Source organism: Castor canadensis, chromosome 1 (genome assembly GCF_047511655.1).
Source record: "Castor canadensis chromosome 1, mCasCan1.hap1v2, whole genome shotgun sequence".
Classification (NCBI taxonomy): Eukaryota; Metazoa; Chordata; class Mammalia; order Rodentia; family Castoridae; genus Castor; species Castor canadensis.
In genome coordinates, this window is record NC_133386.1 from 36,060,535 (window position 1) to 36,081,343 (window position 20,809).

Consider the following 20,809-nt stretch of genomic DNA (forward strand, 5'->3'; position numbering starts at 1 on the left):
TAATCCAATCATATTATAGTCTACCACTGAGTTAAATCCCCAACACTGGTTATACTTTTTTTTGAAAATGTTTTTTTGTTTGCTCCAATATAAAAGTATACATATACATATATACATATTGAGACAGTGTCTTGTGATATATCCCAGGCTAGTCTTGACTCATAGTTCTCCTGCCTCAATGTTCAAGAACTGGGATTATAGAACTGGTGGAGTGGCTCAAGTGATAGAATGCTTGCCTAGCAAGCATGAGGCCCTGAGTTCAAGAACTGGGATTATATGTGTGCTCCACAAAATGCAGCTATAAAAGTGTTTTTATGCTCTCCCCTATAGTATGAAATACGGATGGGAATAAAAGCAAAAGCAAAATCCTGCCAAAACATCATCTCTTTGGAACATAGACACAGTTGTACTTGAGAAAATATAAAATACACTTATGAAATAATATGAAATACCACATAAAGACAGTTATATGCTGAATTCCCTGAATTGGGGCAGATAAAATATTATCTTCTTGTTGGGTCTGGAATCACAAGTGTGGAATATAACTACAGATCCAAGTTAAGGATCATTAATAAAACATGTATTCGCATGTTTATAGTTTTGTACATGTACTTGTAATAGAAACCCATCACAGTGTGCCAAAGGTACAAATTCATAAACTTCTGCAAGGAAGAATTTTTCTTACTTTCTCAGAATATTTTTTGAAGGATTCAACTTTTGACTTTATTGATTTCTCATCTAGCTTCATCTTATAGTTAATTTATTTTCACCATTATTTTATTGTATTTTTCTGGCTTCTTTGGGATTTTTTTCTTTTGAAATTCTTCAGCTAATTGGAGGCTGAGATGAATGGTCAATGAGGAATTATTGCTTAATGGCTAGAGAGTTTCAGTCTGGAAGAAAAAAATTTCTGGAGCTAGTGACAGTGATTGCTACCCAACAGTATAAACGAGCTTAATCCCATTTAACCTTACACTTAAAAATAGTTAAGAAGATAAAGCTTATGTTATGAACATTTACCACAGTATCCATTGAAAAATTTTAAAGTAGAAATAGCTGTCCCGTCCTGCAGGACACATCAGCGTGGGTAGCAAACCTAGAAGGGGAAGAATGAAGGGACAAGAGACACGAAGGAGACAGCAAGACAAGGGTTCTGATCAAGCTGCAAAATTTTATTGTTCACACAGGGGTATTTATGTGCTGAGGGAGTGAGGGGTATGACGAGGTGCAGGCTGGTTGGCTGGTTCTGCTATAGGACTTCTGATAGGGTGCACGTTCGCGCCGGCGGCAAGGTAAACTCCCGGAAGAGAAGCAGGGATGGCGCCATCTTGTGCTGGAGGTGGAGAAGTTGGGACAAACAACCGTGGGCAAGGTCAAGACAGAATGGCTCACAAAGGGAGCCTTGTCTCCGACATTTCCCCCTTATTCTTATACAAACATGACCAGAATATGTCGGCTTATTGAGAGGGGATGACAGAGGCCCAGTTCCTCAGGGTGGAGATCATTTTGCTTTGTAAGCAAGCGTCCTTGCTAAGTTCTCAAGAGAATCTCCTCGGCATGTTTTTTGAGGAGGCGGATTTTTTAGGAGCATGCCAACCGCCATGCACCAGGGCATGTCATACAGAGGTCTTGGGTCTGGGGATCCTAGGATCCACCCTCCTGCAGTCTTACCTGCACCCTCGTTTAGAAAAGCCTTTATGATCACTCTCCCTGGGTGCTGCCTCCCCCAAGCAGAGGGGCCCAGTGGAGGAGGGCCCAATGGACGATGAGTGGTCAAGAATGTTATATAAGAAGAGGGGGTGGCAGAGAGAAAATTTGGAAACCCAGATGGAGCATTTAGCGAGTTCTTATTGAAAGGAGGGTCTCAGGAGCACGGTCTTCCATATCCAGACGATGATAATGGACCTGTATAGGCTTAGAGGCTAAGGTGTTAATTTGTTCTTTAATGAATTGTATCAGCCTGTTTATAATGCAGGGCCCTATGATCACAATTAAAAGTAGACCTAGCAAGGGGCCTAATAGTGGAAGAAGGTAGGGTAGAATTCCATTAAGTCCAGTCCAGAGGGGGTTTTCAAATAGCTCCCTTCATCTCTTTTCTAAATCTTCTTGAAGCTGTTTAATTTTGGTGCGTACTATGCCTGATTTATTGGCATAAAAGCAGCATCTTTCCCCTAAGGCCAAGCAGATACCTCCCTGGTTGGCTGTTAGCAGGTCTAAGCCTCGCCTGTTCTGAAGGACTACTTCTGCCAGGGAGTCTATTTGGTCCTGTAAATCCTTAATGGTTCCAGATAGAGTTTGTACATCATTTATAAGTTGTTGAGATAGGCGACGGTAAGAGTGTATAGCCGTGCCTAAGCCAGCTGTACCTGTGCCTATAGCTGCTGTTATTCCAAGGCTGGCAAGGAGTGGCAAGGCTTGTATTGCCCGTTTATGTCTTTTAATTAAGGTGTCTAAGCTAGGAATGGGCAAAGGTTCATCTCCTGAAATAACAGTAATGTCTGGGAGTAATAAGGCAACAACACAGCCACCAGTCCAATTTGCTGGAAGCCTGGGGAAGGCTGAGTTTCCTCCACACAAAAAAACTGTACCGTTGGGGGGACAAAGAACTGGGGTGGGTGAGGAATAATTTAGAACTGATGAGCAATTTCCAAAAGAACTAACCCCAATGTCAATATCATAAGAATTATTTTGCATCCTGCCTTGAAGGCATACTGTAGGTGCATCCATAGGCTGTACTTTAAAGGGAAGTCCAGATTGACAGGTATCCTGATTATTTATGGTGGAGTTGACAGGTATTGCCATGGGCATTACTGCTCCTGTGGTCATGCAAAGCCAGCAATCCTTAGCAAGGGTGGGGTTGGAAGTGTTAAGCAAGGAGAAGGTACTTCCCAAAATATCTAATGTATTGGGATCTAAATCTGGAATCTGAGATTTAGGCAACATTAAGGGGTGATATGTGAGTTCGGGGATTTGGGGTTTTAAAAGCTCAATCACTTGAAGATGTTTGACAGCATCCGTGGGTCCTCCACCGTCAGAGACCCCTGTAGGGGCCTTAAGGGGCCAGCAGGAGGGTTTGCCAGCGCTGCCCTCACATCCAGCCAATTTGCCGGAGAGGTGAACGGTATATTGGGTTTGGCCGAGAAAGCCGGGTATCTGCACGACAGAGTCGGCGCTACCTCCCCCTATGACCCCTTGTTCAGAGCCAGCAATAAGAATGGCCTCAAAAAACTGTTGTCCGTTTTTTCCGCGGCAGAGAGAGGCTTGGGCATAGCAAGAGCTATGCACTGCCGAAGTGTGGTGACAGGTAGCTGAACAATTTTTAATTTCTTTTGAAGTGGTGGAGACTTTTGGTTTATTAACACATACCCAAGAAGGCTGCCAAAATCCCCCAATGTATGAGTTTTGCTCTATACGCTGATAAGCCACCTTAGTTATGCAATCCACGGTCAGGGCATAGCTGGTGGGGGCTATGGACAAGTGTCCTCCCCTGCATTCACAGGGGGCACCAAAAAGCTCTTGAGCGGCTAAGCCAGGGTCCCGAAATCCTCCATCAGCAAACCTGTTTAGCAGGAGTGTCGCAAGCAGGATCTTCATCCAGCGCATGAACAGCATCTGTAAGAGAAGATAATGCGCCCTCAGGGAGAGGGTCTTTCTCCCTGGGTTTTGTTAAGTCATTAACCTGTTTTATTAGGCGTTCTGGTAACCATCTAGGGGCAGCCTGTTCTTGATCCAAAACACAAGCTGAGCCTCGGCCCCAAATGAGGACAGGATCTGGGCCTTTACATTTATATGTAAGAGGATCGCGCCACATGACAGGTGGGCGGACAGTGTTAGATGAGGGGTGCCAGTGTCTGTCCGCGGCCGAGTGGCCGTCGCTGTCTAGGGTGAGAAAGTTGAGGGTAAATAATGTATGGTTTAGGCGATCTCTGGGAGTGGTAAAGGTAAGGGTAGAGGCTTTAAGATGGGTTAGCCAAGTTTTTAGAGTGAGGTGGGCACGTTCTACGATGCCCTGACCCTGGGGATTATAAGGAATCCCAGTAGTATGGGAAATTTGTAGAGTAGAACAGAACTGTTTAAACTTAGAACTGGTATATGCAGGGCCATTATCTGTCTTAATGTGTGTAGGTTTACCCATAACGGTGAAGGCTGATGAGAAAGGGCATCTTTGGTAGCTTCCCCAGAGTGTGGAGATGCAAAAATAAAGCCACTGAAGGTATCTATAGTAACATGTATATATTTGGTTTTTTCGAATTCGGGAAAATGAGTAACATCCATTTGCCACACCTGGTTGGGTAGTAATCCTCGGGGATTGACTCCCAAATGTTGAATGGGAAGGGAGATAGTGCAGGCAGGGCATGCCTTAACTATCTCTCGTGCCTGTTGTCTGGTAATTTTACAAAACAATTGAAGGCTTTGGGAATTTAAATGGTGAAGAGTGTGTAACTCGGTGGCTCTTTGGATGGAGCCGGCAAAGATTGGAAAGATAGAGCGCGTAGCTGCATCAGCTTGGGCATTTCCCTGTGTAAGGGGACCGGGAAGGTCAGAGTGTGCTCTGATATGGCCTAAGAAAAATGGGTGGCGTCTGGTCTGGATTAGCTGTTGAAGCTGATGAAACAGAAAGGCCGCATTGGAAGAGGCCTTAATGGCGGGTGAAATCTCCAGCAGGGGCACAGAATGAGCAATGTAGGCACTGTCTGTATAAATATTAACAGGTTTATCGAGAAAGGTTATAAAAACTTGTGCTATGGCAAACAGTTCCACAAGCTGTGCTGACTGATAGGCAGTCTCGAAGGTAGTAGGTTGATTACCGACAACAAAGACCGCACAGCCATTACTGGAGCCATCTGTGAAAACAGTGAGGGCTTGAGGAATGGGAGCCTTTTGAGTAATTTTGGGAAAAATAAAGGGATGTAATTGGGCAAAATGTAAAAGGGGGTCACTTGGGAGGTGATTATCAATTGTTCCTAAAAACCCTGATAGAGCAATGTTCCATTCGTCTTCTGTCTGTAATAAAAATTGGGTTTGGTCTTTAGTGTACGGGATTAAGATTTTATCAGGGTCCTTGCCAAAGTGTTGTCGAGAGAGTAAACGACCTTTGACAATAACAGAAGCTACCTGAGCAGGATAAACAGTAATAACCTTGGAGGATGTGGTGGGTAAATGGACCCAGAACAAGGGGCAACCTTTATTTTTAAAATGTGGATCCCTTTGCCAAAAAATTCCTGTAGGTGTGTGGGGAGTATGTAGAATGACCAGGATCAGGGGGAGGTTATAAGAAATTTGTGTAACAAACTGTTGGGTAATGGCTTTTGTGACTTGGTTTAATGCCTGTTGAGCCTCGGGGGTGAGTTTTTGAGGGGAGGTGGGGTGGGAGTCACCTTTTAAAATATCATTAAGGGGTAAGAGTACACAAGTGGGTAATTTTAAATACGGTCTTAGCCATTGAATGTCTCCCATTAATTTTTGAAAATCATTAAGGGTGTGAAGATGATCTACACGTAATTGTATCTTGGGAGTTTGGATTTGGTTGCCTTGGAGTTGAAGGCCCAAATAGGTATAAGGGTCTTGTGTTTGAACCTTATCAGGTGCTATTGTAATCCCAAGGTAGTGAGGGCTTTATAGAGATCCAGGTAGCAACCATTAAGATTATGAGTATCAGGTGCGGCAATCAACAAATCATCCATGTAATGTAAGATGTAAATTTGTGGCCATCGTTTTTTCACAGGGTCAACTGCCTGTGCGACATATTTTTGACAAAAACTAGGGCTGTTGGCCATACCTTGGGGAAGTACCTTCCATTGAAATCTCTGCATAGGACCCTGAAAATTGATGCGAGGGAGACTAAAGGCAAAATAGGGTCTATCCTCAGGATGTAAAGGGATGGTGAAAAAGCAATCTTTTAAGTCAATAACCATTTTATAATAGTCTTTGGGGATAGCTACTGGTGTAGGAATACCTGGCTGTAGTGCTCCCATGGGGCGCATGACTCTATTGATGGCGCGTAAATCTTGTAAAAGGCGCCATTTGCCTGATTTTTTTTTGATAACAAAAATAGGAGTATTCCATGGTGAGGTTGAGGGCTCTACATGGTCGGCTGCTAGTTGTTCCTATACTAACATGGAAGCAGCCTTTAATTTTTCTTGGGTAAGGGGCCACTGATCCACCCACACAGGAATTTGAGTTTCCCAAATAATTTTATCTGCATAGGGTACAGGAGGGTCAGGGGCCGACACTAAAAATCCAAATACCCAAGCCCCTGTGTATTGGTTTTTTGTGTGGCTAGTATGGGTTTAGTTATTCCTTGTCTCTGTTTACCAAGGCCCGTGCCTGGGACAAAGTCCATACGGAGCATTTGATGGGTAACTATGGAGTTAGGGCTGGCCAAAATAACTTCCATCTGGCTTAGGATATCTCGGCCCCATAAGTTAACTGGGAGACCAGGGATAACAAAGGGAGTGACAGTTCCTTTGTTGCCTTCCCTATCAGACCAGTGAAGAACCTTAGAACTGACTAGGGGGTTTTTTGATTGTCCTATTCCTTTGAGGTCAGTTAAGGATGGGGTGAGGGGCCAGCCCGGGGGCCAATATTGTTGGGATATAATGGTGGCGTCGGCCCCGGTATCTAAAACTCCTTGAAACTCTTTTCCTTCAATAACTAGGGTAAGGGAGGGCCTTTCCTGAGAGATGGGTTGTACCCAGTAGATATCAGAGGACCTCAAGGAGGCAGTCCCCCGTGGTAGGCTCTGGGCAGTGGAGGTGCCTCCTGAGTGTAGGGGGAGGAGAAGTAATTGTGCGAGCCTTGTTCCTGCTGGAATGGCTGCAACCCCATTAATAGCTGTGGCTAATATTTGTATCTCTCCAGTAAAATCATTATCAACAATGCCAGGGAAGACTTGTACACCCTGTAAGGTGGTGGAGGCTCTTCCAAGAATAAGAGCACACATGTGAGATGGAGGGGGACCCACAACTCCAGTGGGTATTATCTGGGGTCCCTGCATTGAATCTAATATTGTATCGGTGGTGGCACAGAGGTCCAATCCTGCACTGCCTGGGGTGGCTCTTTGGAGGGAAGAGATAGTGGAGAAGGGTTTTGAGGAAGGTTGGGGGCTTGGGAAGGGACAAACCTTATTGCCCCTGGGTTTGTCCTGGGGGATATCGGGGCCAGGGGCTGGCCCCGCGAGGAGTTTTTCGACAAGCGGGGAAAAATAGGTTGTCCAAGAGCATTAGTCTTATACCTGCATTCATTAGCCCAGCGACGGCCCTTGCCGCAACGAGGGCAGAGAGTGGTGGGTGGTTTAGCCTCGGTTTGAGCCCCGATCTGGGGGGTTATTGCCTTTGGGCATTTACGTGCAAAATGGCCAGGCTGATTACAATTAAAGCAAGTCTGTGAGCCAGGGTTATGGAGAGCCTTGGTAAAGGCAGCACCTATGGCTAGGCCCATGGCATGGGCCGTACCTACCCCAGCACAAAGTCTAATAAAGTCAGAAAGTTTTCCTTTAGTCTTATGTGGTCAAAGAACATCCTGACAAGCTGGGTTGGCGTTTTTAAAGGCAAGATGTTTAACAAAGGCACTTTCGCTTTCGCTTGGACCAAGTAAACGCTCTGCAGCTAAATTGAGCCGGGCAACAAAGTCACTATAAGGCTCATCGGGCCCTTGTCGAATTTTTGCCAAGGAGGTGGTAGCCGAGCCCTTTTGAGGGAGGCGTCTCCAAGCATGTAAGCCAGCTGTTTGAATTTGCGCCAAAAGCCCCACAGGGAGACATGCTTGTCTAGAGTTGGTGTCATATGGCGCGTTACCCACTAATTTGGCATAGGTCCAGGATTTAGAAGAGGTTTTAGTCAGATTTTTTTGAGCAGTTTCCCGACAGTGCTCTTTAAAATCTGCATTCCATAGCAGGAAATCTCCAGCACTGAGAGTAGCTCGGGCTAGAAATTTCCAATCATTTGGAGTAAGCCATTGTGTGCTTTGATTTTCTAATAAAGCCAATGTATAAGGCGCAGTGGGACCATATTGAGCACAAGCCTTTTTAAGTTTTTCGAGAAAGCGTAGACTTAATTTTTTATAGGCATTTTGGGTTTCATCCTGCCTAGAGGTGGGCTCCTCATCCTCTGAACCTTGTTTTTGTCCTGTTTCCTCTTGTTCCTCTCCTGCATTGTAGTGTTCCTCCTCATCTGAGTCTGAGTCCCTATCATCATTTTCCCTATTCTCTGTATGGGAAAGCTCTGTCTCTGTTTGGCTGCGAGTGACCGGAAAGGCGAGAACAGCCCGATGGTGTGGCTTAGCTTTTATTTTAGACTGTTTTGGGCTGGGACGTATAGATTCTGTGTCTAGAGCTAATGAGCGAAGCTCAAGGTCAAGAGACCTTAATTCTTTTAAAAGTTTAATTTGCTCTCGTCTGTGTTGGAGGGACTCGCGTAAGGGGGCTAAGTTAGGTAAGAGAAGCAGAGAGAAAATGTCTGGAGGGGCAGTAGGCCCTTGCAGGGCCGGAGCACAAAAGGCAGGAGGAGTGTATAAAGGGGGGTCCGTCAAGGACGGGTCTTGCTCTGAACGGTAACGGGCAGCTGTTTCCTCAAGGGTAGCCTGTTCTTCAGCAGTTAAGGCATCGTCAGGGTTTAGGACTGGGTAGAGGTGGGTAATTTCTTTATCCTTTGGGTCCTGGGGTGGGGCAGGGTTATCAGATTTTGAGTTAGATTGTGAAGAATCTATATCAATAGAAACGGAAGGACACCTGGAAGGAGGGCGGGAAGCCGTCTGCATAGCATTTTGCCCGATTTTAACAAGTCTTAAGGTACCATTATCAAAGGGAGCACTTTTGAGTATTTCATTAATCAAGTTCCAATAAGAAAAGGCAGTCACAGGGACTTTTTCGGGGCCAAAAGATTCATAATAGTCTTTTAAACAGTCTCCGACCCGGAGCCATCTCTTACCATCAATGGTTCCTTCGAGAGGAAACCAAGGACATAAATCTCCTATGTAACAAAAAAATGACCTCAAATCTTTTTTCCTAACACGTGCCCCTCGTGTCTTGAGGGCTTCCTTGAGGCCTAAAAGAAACAAATCATGTGACAACACTGCTTGTCCCATGGTGGGTCACTCACCGTTCGCCGTCCTCACTCTCCTCCTGGATCTGTCTCTCGGTTGCGTTGGCTGAGGCGATCGCGAACTCTGCTTGGCGCCAAGCCTTTCCAGAGGACGGTGTTCTCCCCGCAATCACAGGAATAGCTACAGCCACGTTGGGCGCCAGATGTCCCGTCCTGCAGGACACATCAGCATGGGTAGCGAACCTAGAAGGAGAAGAATGAAGGGACAAGAGACACAAAGGAGACAGCAAGACAAGGGTTCTGATCAAGCTGCAAAATTTTATTGTTCACACAGGGGTATTTATGTGCTGAGGGAGTGAGGGGTATGACGAGGTGCAGGCTGGTTGGCTGGTTCTGCTATAGGACTTCTGATAGGGTGCACGTTCGCACCGGCGGCAAGGTAAACTCCCAGAAGAGAAGCAGGGACGGCGCCATCTTGTGCTGGAGGTGGAGAAGTTGGGACAAACAACCGTGGGCAAGGTCAAGACAGAATGGCTCACAAAGGGAGCCTTGTCTCCGACAAATAGCTGAATTTGTTACCCCTTGCTTCTTAATAGAATTGTTTATAGCTATGTTAGTTTAAAGTACTATTGATGTATCCTTGTATTGCCTTTAATATATCATTTTCCTTATCATTCAGTGTTAGTCATTCTCTCTTTTGTTTTTTTGTTATTGTTGTTTAGCAAAGAAAATCATTTCCTACTTACCCATAACTAACTTGACAATTATAACTTCTCCATGAGTTGAGATTTTATATATGACTTTTCATTACTTGACTTCTAATTCAACTACATTTTTGTTAAAATTATGACCTGTTGCAAGTAATTATTCTTTGAAATTTGTAGAGACATTTTCATGGCCTCGTTTATTCTCAATGTTTGTAATTTTTTTATGTGTACTTATAAAAATGTGCATTATCTACTAGTGAGGTGCATGGTTCCTATTTCTATTACACCAAGTACAGTAATTGTGTTTTTCAGATTTTCTATAATCATTCTTTTTGTTATTTCTTTAAATTATCAATAATCATGACAGTTATATTAAAATATGCTGCCATAATGGTTATGTGAATTCAGCTTGACACGGCTGCAGCCATCTTAAGTTATAACTTGTCCTTGAGTAATCCTAGTCAGTTTTTCTTTCCCAGTATTCCAGCAACTAGAACTAGACAAAACCATTAGAGTGTATGTGCAGCTTTACAACTGGCCCCGAAGCCAGAAATGTACATGACTGATATTAATGTAAGATAAACCATTACAGCTTGGAAGAGGTCACTTTTGTCCTGACCAATGTATATGCCCTGTCTTCTGACCCAAATTGTGGTTATTCCCTCATTGTTGCTGCTTCCAAAGGACCACACTTCTGGCAGTATGTTCCCAATAAATTGTACTCTGTGCCATTCTATATATGTTTGCCTCTTCCTTCAATATCATGATACCCTTCAGTATTATCATGATACCCTGGGAACAATTTATTTCAGGACAATGGTGTTTTTAATTATTGCTTCATATAATTTTGAGATATCTTACGGGATATGTGCATAGTTATTACCGATAAATAATAAATTGAAACTTTTATCATTATTTAGAGCAAAGATGTGTTAAAGCATGATAAATCTTTATCATTAAGTATTGACTGTCTTCTATTATAATATTTTATTGTATCATAATAATATTTTATTGTAAACATGATTTTATCTGATATTAGTATACATTTTTCATTTCTCTTGCTGATCTTTTTGGTGATCAGCAACCCCAAAGTATGGTGACTTTGAATTAAATGAGAAACTTCAAGGCTACTCTGACTACCACTCTAACTGCCCTGTCTCCTAAAGCACAGGAAGGGGCTTCCTCTGAAGCTCCTTGTGGAGGAGAAATGCAATTGTTATGAAATCTTACTAACTAGGAAAGATTTACAACTACAGAAAGAAGAGATTAAAGGAATCCTCACACAACACCTTTTCCAGACAGATTTTTTTTCCTCTGTTCCTTTAACAGCACCTTTGAGAGGCTACCTAAAAGACTATCTACACAAGACTGTGTTCGTGTGTATTCTTCTACACACAACTCACATAACTTGTCACCAGTGTCCAGGATGCCATACGTCATGTCTACGTTAGCCTGTATTCTTATCTGTAGCTCAGGAAGTTATTTGAGCTTCAGCCATCTGGCCCTTCTTAAAGTTTTATAATTTGTATAGGACTCCCGTGTTCTAATTTTTTTCCTAATGCCGAGGAATAAATGCCCTTTTTTTCCTGTTTATCTGCCTTCATCAGTTCATTTCTGTGGACTTCCAGAAGGCAGAGGGGAATTTCCCTTTTCTCTTGCAACTAATTTCTATCATCTTAGTATCTTTCAACTTAGTTTTACATTTCTTTCTACTAAAAAATAAACTTCCCCAGTAATACATGACTTGTTCTCCACCTCTTTCAACTTCTATTATATTGATAATACTTAGCATTTCAGTTTGGGATACATAAACATTTTTAAAGTTATGTTTTATATGAATATATGTATATAAAATTTGTGCATATGTATATGTCTTTATCATATACATATGCACGTATTTTATCTTTTATTTTTGGCAATTTTCTAAGAAAAAAAAATTTGCCAAGATTTTTCAGTAATTTTATTCATTTGATTGGATCAACTTCAATTTTGGAAGACTTATAGTTCAGAAATGACAGTGCATGCTTGTGTCCTTTAATTTGAATGACCCTTTGATTAGATATAGAATCCTAACACCTAAGTTCTTTTTTTCCTTTCAACACTTTGAAAACAGGATTCCATCATCAGGTTTTGTGCAGCTGATAGTAAATATCTAAGTCACCTGACTATTGTATGTGATCTGCTTTCTGTTTCTGTAAATTTTTAGAATGTTTCATAGTTATATTTTTAATTCACTGTTATAAGTCCAATATGAGTTTTTATTTTCTCCTGTTTATATAGATTCTCATCATTCCTTAAAACTCTCAGAAAAGTGTTTTTCTCAAAGTACTTTCAAATATTTCCTTTCTTATGTTTATAATATGGGTATTATCACTGTCCATATTTTTCAGCATTTTAAGATTTTAAAATTTTTTTCATCTCTTGATTTTCATAACCTGGCTTCCAGTGTCATAAAACTGTTTGTCATGACTATCCACTCTGTTCCTCAGTTCACTCTTTGGTTTTTTATTTTTGCCATTAAAATTCTTGTAATTAATACTCTATTTAGATCTTATTTCTGTTTTCTTATGTCAGAAGTAATATATTCTCTCATGTTGTTTAGTGTGTTTACATGCTAATTTTAAATTATTTGCCATTTATATTGTCAGTTCTATGTTAATGGATTTTATCTGTGATACTGTTTGACCTCATTGTTAGTATCAGACAGCATCCATCTCTGTGAGATCTGTGGGATGAGAATAGTTAAGTGCTAAGCAAAAGAGCCCCAAGTAACAGAAAACCTCATCAATTATCCCTTATCAAGTAAAATAATTCCTCCCATGTAAGGATTTTCTCCCTTTGTTATCCAGAAAGAAGGAATGTGAAGGAGGTTCTCCTTACATTCTTGGCCATCAACACTGGTAAGTTAGAAGAGAAAGGGTGAGGATGTGATTTCTTCAGGCTAACTTGCCCCCTTCTGTTATCTTTAGCTCCTCTTACTCAGGAACCTTTTATACTGCCCTGTGTTATTTCTAAGTAGCAGCCACAATTGAGATAGGTTCTTGGTCTTACTGCCTGCTTGCCTCCTTCTCCAGTAGAAAACAACAGCAATTTTACACCATCATCCCAAAGAGTTCTCAGAATTTCTATTTTTCCTTGGCATTTTCTTTGCTGGTTAATGTTGAAGGAAAGTGTCAGAAGTTATCAGCATTTTAAGAGGAAAAGGAAACAAAACTTAAATCCAATTTGAATGTTTCATAAATTTTCCTGTATGCTACTCAATATCACATCCCTTGTTCTATTATCTCTTGAATAAATTATTATAATTGGAGTTTCTGAATCCAAAGCTTTGAACATTTTTAAAGCTTTCAACACTTATTTAAATTTAAATTGAAAATTTACAATAAATTCCACAATAGCTGTTAATGTATATGTATTTTCCCACTATCAGTCCAATAGTAGACTGATCATTTCTAATTTTTTCTCCAACTAATAAGGAAAAGTACATATCTCATAGTTTTATTTATTTATTTATTTATTTAGTACTGGGGCTTGAGCTCAGGAACTCACACTTCCTAGGCAAGCATTCTATGACTTCAGCCACATGCTTATTCACTTGCTTTTAGTATTTTTAACATAAGGTCTCACATTGTTTACTCAGACTAGCCTTGGACCTCTGCCCACCTACCTTCGTCTCCAAGTAGGTGGGATTATAGAGGTGCACCACCATGCCCAGCTCTTAATTTTCATGGTCTCAATGCTTGTGAAGAGAAATAGTTTGTATAAATTTATCAAACATTTGTATTTCTTTGTTATTGTTTGTTTTGATCCATTTTTCTAAGTTTTCTATGGGAATGTTTATTATCTTCTCATTGCATTATATGACTTAGAAAGTAGTAAAATTGCTTAATAACATTTAATATTTCTTTGCTTCTTTGTGTTGCTGTCTACAGTTTTTTATCAGCTAAATACCTATGGTAACAGTGAGAAAGACTAACACTTTGAAATGTTCCTGATCATAAGTACACATGTTAAAGACCAACTTTTAACATGCTTTCACTTTTTCAGGCATTCATTCATGTTCTATAAGTATAAACTCACACACTATACCAATTATTCCGTTGAGCTCTACTTCATAAAATGTGCATGAATTAACACAGTAGAAATATTTTCTTTTTGAATTTCATGGTTCACCATACATTTTATTACTCTTCCTTAAATTTAATGTAACTTCATTGCACTTTATCATGTTCTATCACTTGTATTCATCCTACTGTCAGGGAGAAAATGTAACACACTTTCTGTACTCATGTCAGTGGTTGTGACTGATATCCCTAAAACAAAAGGCAAAGTATCACAAGCAAAGTCTAAAAGACTTATTTAAATAAACTATATATGCCACAACAATCTTCAGAAATGAGGGAACAAAGACCCAGAGAAAAGTGTAGCTTTGTGCTTATGTTAAATGAAGAATGGATAATCACGCAGAAAAGGAGTTGAGCAAAAAGGTGTGTGACCCATTAATAAAGTACGAAAAAGTTCATCGTGACCTGTTAGTTCATATTTTTCTTGGTCTCTTTATGTATAATTCCTTTTTTTTTTCCAGATATAGGGTAGAGTGCCTCCAGAGCGAGGGTCTTCAGACCTACTTACCTGAGACAGGTAAGTAAATTCTGTCATGGCTGGCTCTAACACAGAAATATGGTGGAGAGTCAGAGTGGCATTTGCTTTTTCAACTACTAAGGTGCCACATTAAGGAGCATGTGTTGTGATCCCTGACACTACTACCCAGGAAACAGTATTCCATTGTGTTTTGCCATGGCTTATCATTCTTTTAGAGGAAATACCTCCATGGTATGTTTTAGTGTTCAGGTTTTCACAACCTGCTCTGCATGATGTATAATGCTGCAATGCAGCTCTGTTACATAAAGAATAGTATGTCTTTCTTTTCACCAGTGCCTCAAGGATAAGGTGATACATGGCATACTTTTAGACCAGGATTATTTCAATGCATGATAGACTATTTTATTTTGGGGTAGTGTTTGATTTATTCATTTAAAAAAAACCAATTCTTTATATACAAAACAAGATGGATTTTTGTCTTCAAGAATTAAAAGCACTCTTTAAAAAATTAAAGTTGGGGGCATGGATCACATGGAACAGTTTCTCACAGAAGCACTTAAGTGAACAAATGTGGCACACATTCATATTAACTTCTCAGGACAGTGCCAGGACTGCAGTGCCTGCGCCTCACATCTCTGACCCAACAGACGCTCACTGTGGATGGTGAGGGATGCACGTCTGCATTTGGGCACAGAAGTGAATTATTATTAAGACCCAGGTACACAAGGTGTAGGAAGTTCCATGTTGTAATACCAACAGAAGTCAGGTAAACTAGAATGCTGAGTTGCAAAACTTGGAGTGACTGGGAGACAATCACAATACAGACCTTGTGACACTCAGTGCCCATCATGGCTTCTGTCGCCACAGTAGACACGGGAATGATGCCAAGACATCATTACCTGGCCTAGAAGCAAGAACAAGAGGCCACTGCCTGCAACCAAGCTTGGGCGCCAGCAAGGCCTCTGGTTCTGCCCCGAAAGGCAGGCCACAGAAGGCTATGGGAAGGGCTGGCTTGGTTGGTTGGTCACACTTGACCAAGTCCTACAATGATAGACTATTTTAATCATTCACTGATCACACCTGGCTCAGTCTTTCTTTGTGTGCTCACTTCTCTGATGATTAGTAGTTTTTATCAGCTATACTACCTTGGTTGCTTTCAACACTTTTTGGCACTTCTACACTAATCTGGCTATACATTTGAAACTCTCATTTTAAAATCTACTTTTTAATATTTACTCCTTTTTTATGTTGATAGTGTTTTTTTCTTAAGACACACCTGCTCCTCAGCTTCAGTGGAACTTCATTTCATAAGCATTATCTGTAAAACAGATCCAGTTTTGTTTATGGTTCAATGCTTCTCTATAATCATTGCTTAATTTTTACTATTATCATTACCTCTCAAAATCAGAGGGTTATTTTATAAATCATGAATAATATTAATAGCTCAGTGGGTGTGGTAGATGTCTGCTAGAGTTATAGATATATACAGAGGATTTTGCTAAGATTGATTGTTTTTAAGTTTATATATCAATAAAATAGTGCACCATTTGTTCTGAAATATCCATCTCAAAATATTCTTAAATCACTATCTCTTGATATTGCATTTACTTTAGCTAAATCCTACCCAAGTTGCCTTTTTATGCATAAAGCCTATGAATGTAAGAATACATGTGTTCTAAAATTTATGTAGGCTAAGAAGATCAGCAATGAAATACTTTTTGAATCTTGTCAAACCTACCTATATGGTGCAGAAAAACTTTTCTTGCTCAAATGAATTGAGTTGAGCAAGCTTTCTCATGTCCTTTTGGATGAGCATTGATCCTGTCACAGAGTAGCAAACAATGCTTCTTCTTTAAGTCAGTCATGTCTAAATAACTGATGACCTTTAGAAGTTATGTAATTTCAGGATATGGTTGATTTATCGTGAAGTGTGCTCTGAACTTCTGGTCCATGTGTACACAGTGGGAAGCAAAAGGGCTACCTCAAATCATCTCTCTAGCCTCTGTCATTCTGCCATGTAAGAAAGAATCCTTAGGAGATTTTCCCCCAGAACTTGCAGTCAATTTTCTTAATGTGCTTCAGAGAGCTATCTTCCAATATTTTGGGGGTGGACAGATCTATCAATATTTCAATGGATCCCCAACACATAAAAGTTAGAGGATGAAGAAACTATAGCATTGATTTCCTGTTGCTAATCATTTCACTTTTCCTCCCCTTGTACATTGGGATAAGGTAGAAAGAGCTTTTAGATTTTCACTGTGTTCTACTTTTTCTTCATTATATACCATTAATATCTCAGATGATACAGTACCTTTTTCCCCTCAGGTTTTAAGTTTTATTTATTTCCTTTTTTTTTCCTTGGGGATTATCTGTTCTTTTTTTTTTTAATTTTATTATTCATATATGCATACAAGGCTTGGGTCATTTCTCCCCCCTGCCCCCACCCCCTCCCTTACCACCCACTCTGCCCCCTCCCTCTCTCCCCCACCCCCTCAATACCCAGCAGAAACTATTTTGCCCTTATTTCTAATTTTGTTGTAGAGAGAGTATAAGCAATAATAGGAAGGAACAAGGGTTTTTGCTGGTTGAGATAAGGATAGCTATACAGGGCATTGACTCACATTGATTTCCTGTGCATGTGTGTTATTTATTTCCTTTTATAACAGTTTGTTTAAGAGCATTTAATCATGATTAAACATTAAATTTTACAATTGATTTTTTTTTTACACTAAGATAGTTTGCCTCCTTTAATCTATTAACGTGACAAATGATATTTAGGAGTTTTGTAATGTTTAATTTTTTCTGATCCTGGCATGAATGGAGTTTGGTCATGGTAGATACCCCTTTTTCACATTCTTGGACTAATTTGTTTATATACTGTTGAGAATATTTGCACATATGTTCATAAAGTTGGCCTGTGTTTTTTCCTCCTACTTTCCTTATCTCTCTGTTTTACATTTTTATTAGTATATTATTAGTTGGAGATTTTTGCTAGCATATATCAATTTGTACAGTTGTCAACATTGACATATGTGCTTATAATGCATCTTAATAAGATTCACCCCTCCATTATTCTCCCTCATTCCTCTCCCCTCCTTAGAACAATTTCAACAGGTTTCATTATTCTATTTTCATACACATATACAAACTACATAGATCATATTTACCCTCCTTCTCCCTTTTCATTTAACAAGATCTGTTTTACCTTCCTGTCCTTAAATTTTTTAAGTTTATACTGATTGTTCAAGGGGGTTCACCTTAGCATTTCCCACATGAATACATTGTACTTTAATCAGATCAACCCCGCTATCACTTACTCTTTCTCTGTTGCCCTGCTACCCTATTATTTAACAGCTTTCAGTACATTTCATGATACTATCATCATATGCAGATGCAACGTTATTTCAATATTATTCACTCTCTATCCATCTCTTTTCCTTTCCCACTTCTCCATAGTCCATTATAAGAGGTACTTAAACTGCATTTGCTGAAAAGCACTGAGTTCTCACTTGGGCTCACAACTAATCGAAAAAAGAGAAAACCTTGGTATTTCTGCCTTGGCACTTGTATCTATCTTTGTTCTATGTCATTCTCTCTGCAGTCATTTTGCAGTTGCCCTGGACTCTAGGAAAGACAGAATAGATCACATCTTCGTGTCAAGGAACTGAAAGTAGTCCTAACAGTGGAGCTTCCTCAGGATAGACCACCTGCCAGGTGACAATGACTCTGGATTACAACTTCTAGAACCCCTCCCAGAGCAAAGACTGAGATAATGACCAATCAGACCACAGCTGTGACTGGGACTGTTTATGTATAACACTTTTCCCCTGCACACCAGTTCCTTGTTTGTTTAAACCTATAGCTCAAGCCTGTACCCTGAAGATGGCTGGAGATAGGCTGAAATCTTACCTTGCCCCTTCCCATGGTATGACCCAAGCCATGTAATAAATAATAAATCTCCTTTCTCTGCCCTTCACCATGTGTGTTAATTAGGCATATAGGGGCAAGTGGCTGGGCTTGACATGTGGAAGCCCAGGAGTTTGGGACATGAGCCCAAAACTCTGGTTTCGTGTGTGTGTGTGTGTGTGTGTGTGTGTGTGTGTATGTATGTATAAGATTATGTATGTACTTATTTATCTTTTAGGGCTAGCTTCTATAGAAGGAAAAACAAATATCTTTGTCTTTTTTTACTTAACATGATGATTTCCATTTACCTGCAAACAACATAATTGCATTCTTTATGGTTAAATAATACTCCCTTGTGGATATATGGCACATTGTCTTAATTCATTTAACAATTGTAAGGCATCTGGGCTGTTTCCAAATATTGACTATTTTGAATAATGCTACAATAATTGTGGAAGTGCAAGTGGCTCTATTGTACCCTGGTTTACATCCCTTCAGGATATGCCCAGGAGTGATATCAATGGATCCTGTGGTATGTCTATTTTTAGTTTTTGAAGAAATCTCCATACTGCTTTTCATAGTAGTTGCATTAATTTACATTCCCATCAACAATGTATAAGGGTTCCTTCTTCCTGCATGGTGAGGTGAAGTCTCAATGTTGCATAGATTTGCATTTCCTTTATGGCAAAGATGCTAAGCATTTCTTCATGTATTTATTGGCTATGTGTGTTTCTTCTTTTGACAATTATCTGCCCATTATTAATTGAGTTGTTGATTCTTTGCAGGGTTAGTTTTGAACTACCTGTACTCTGCTTATTAATCTCTTATCAGATATATAGCTGGCAAATATATTCTTCTATTCTGTAGACTGTCTCCTCAGTCTAGTGACTGTTTCCTTTGCTGTGCAGAAGGCTTTTAGTTTGATTCACTCCCATTTGTCAATTCTTTCTCTTAATTGAGGAGCTATTGTATTGGAATTCTGTACTTGTATGTTCCAGTGTGGTTTTTTTTGTTTTTTTGGTGGTGCTTGGTTTTGAACACAGGGCCTCACACTTGCTAGGCAGATGTTCTACCACACACATGAGCTGTTCCACCAGACTTTTTTTGTGTTGGATGTTTTTGAGATAGGGTCTCACAAACTATTTGCCCAGGCTAGTCTTGAACCTCCTGATCTCTGCCTCCTAATGATCTAGGATTACAGGTGTGAGCCATTGACACCCAGCATTCCCCATTCTTTCCTGTAGTACTTTCAATGTTTCAGATCTAAAATTAAGATCTTTGACCTACTTTAAATTGATTCTAGTATGAAGTGTGAGACTTGGATCTAGTTTCAATCTTCTACAGTTGGATATCCAGTTTTCCCAGCACAATTTGTTGAAGAGGCTGTATTTCCTTCAACACAGGTTTTGAACTCCTTTGTCAAAAATCAAATGACTCAGCTACATGGGTTTGTGCCTTGGTTTTTTATTCGGTTCCATTGATCTTCATGTCTGGGTTTTTGTTTGTTTGTTTGTTTGCCAGCACCATGCTGTTTTTGTTATTATGGTTCTGTAGTATAGTTTGGAGTCAAGTTGATACCTCCAGCATTGCTTTCTTTGCTTAAGATTGCTTTGACTATTTGAAGTCTACTGTGCTTCTATATGAACTTTAGGATTTACTTTTCTGTCTGTGAAGAACATCATTGGTATTTTGATTGGAATTGCATTGAATCTGTAGATTGCTTTTGGTAATCTGGCCATTTTAACAATTCTTCCTATACATGAGCAGGGGAGATATTTCCATCTTTAATTTCTTTCTTCAGCAAGTTGTAAGTTTCATTGTAGAGGACTTTTGGTTAGGTTTATACCTAGGCATTTAATGGGGAGGGCGATTATTGTGAATGGCAGCATTTTTCCTGATTTCTTTTTTAACAATTTCATTATTTGTATAGAAAAGCTACTGGTTTTTGTACGTTGATTTTGAATCCTGCTACTTTGGTGAACATATTCATCAAATCTGACAGTCTTTTAGTGGAATCTTTAGATACAATCACATCATCTGAAAACAAGAATAATTTATCTTCCTTCTTTTCTATCATATCTCTTTTATTTCTTTCTCTTACCTAATTCATCTGGATAAATTGCATAATACTATATTGAATTACAGTTGTGAGAGTGGTATCTATGGTAATATTCACTTTTGTCTCTACTTTTATTTGCTTTGTTCTTCTCTGTCATTCTCTTGGTTAGATTGGCTAAGGGCTTGCCAATTTTGTTCATCTTTTACAAGTATCAACTTTTTGCTTCATTGATTCTTCATACTGCTTAGTCTCCATTTCATTAATTTTTGTTTTCTTTTTTATATATTTCCTTTTATTGATTGGGGTTTGATTTTTGTCTTTTTTCTTTCCTATAACTTTGATTTTTGAAATTTCTTAATTCCCCAGATTTCTTCAGTGACCTACTGTTCATTTAAATGTATATCCTTTAGGAGATATGAGCCAAGACAGTCCTGGAGCATTCAATGATTAACAAAATCACCTACCACAAAAAAGAATGTCAACAAATAAGTCCA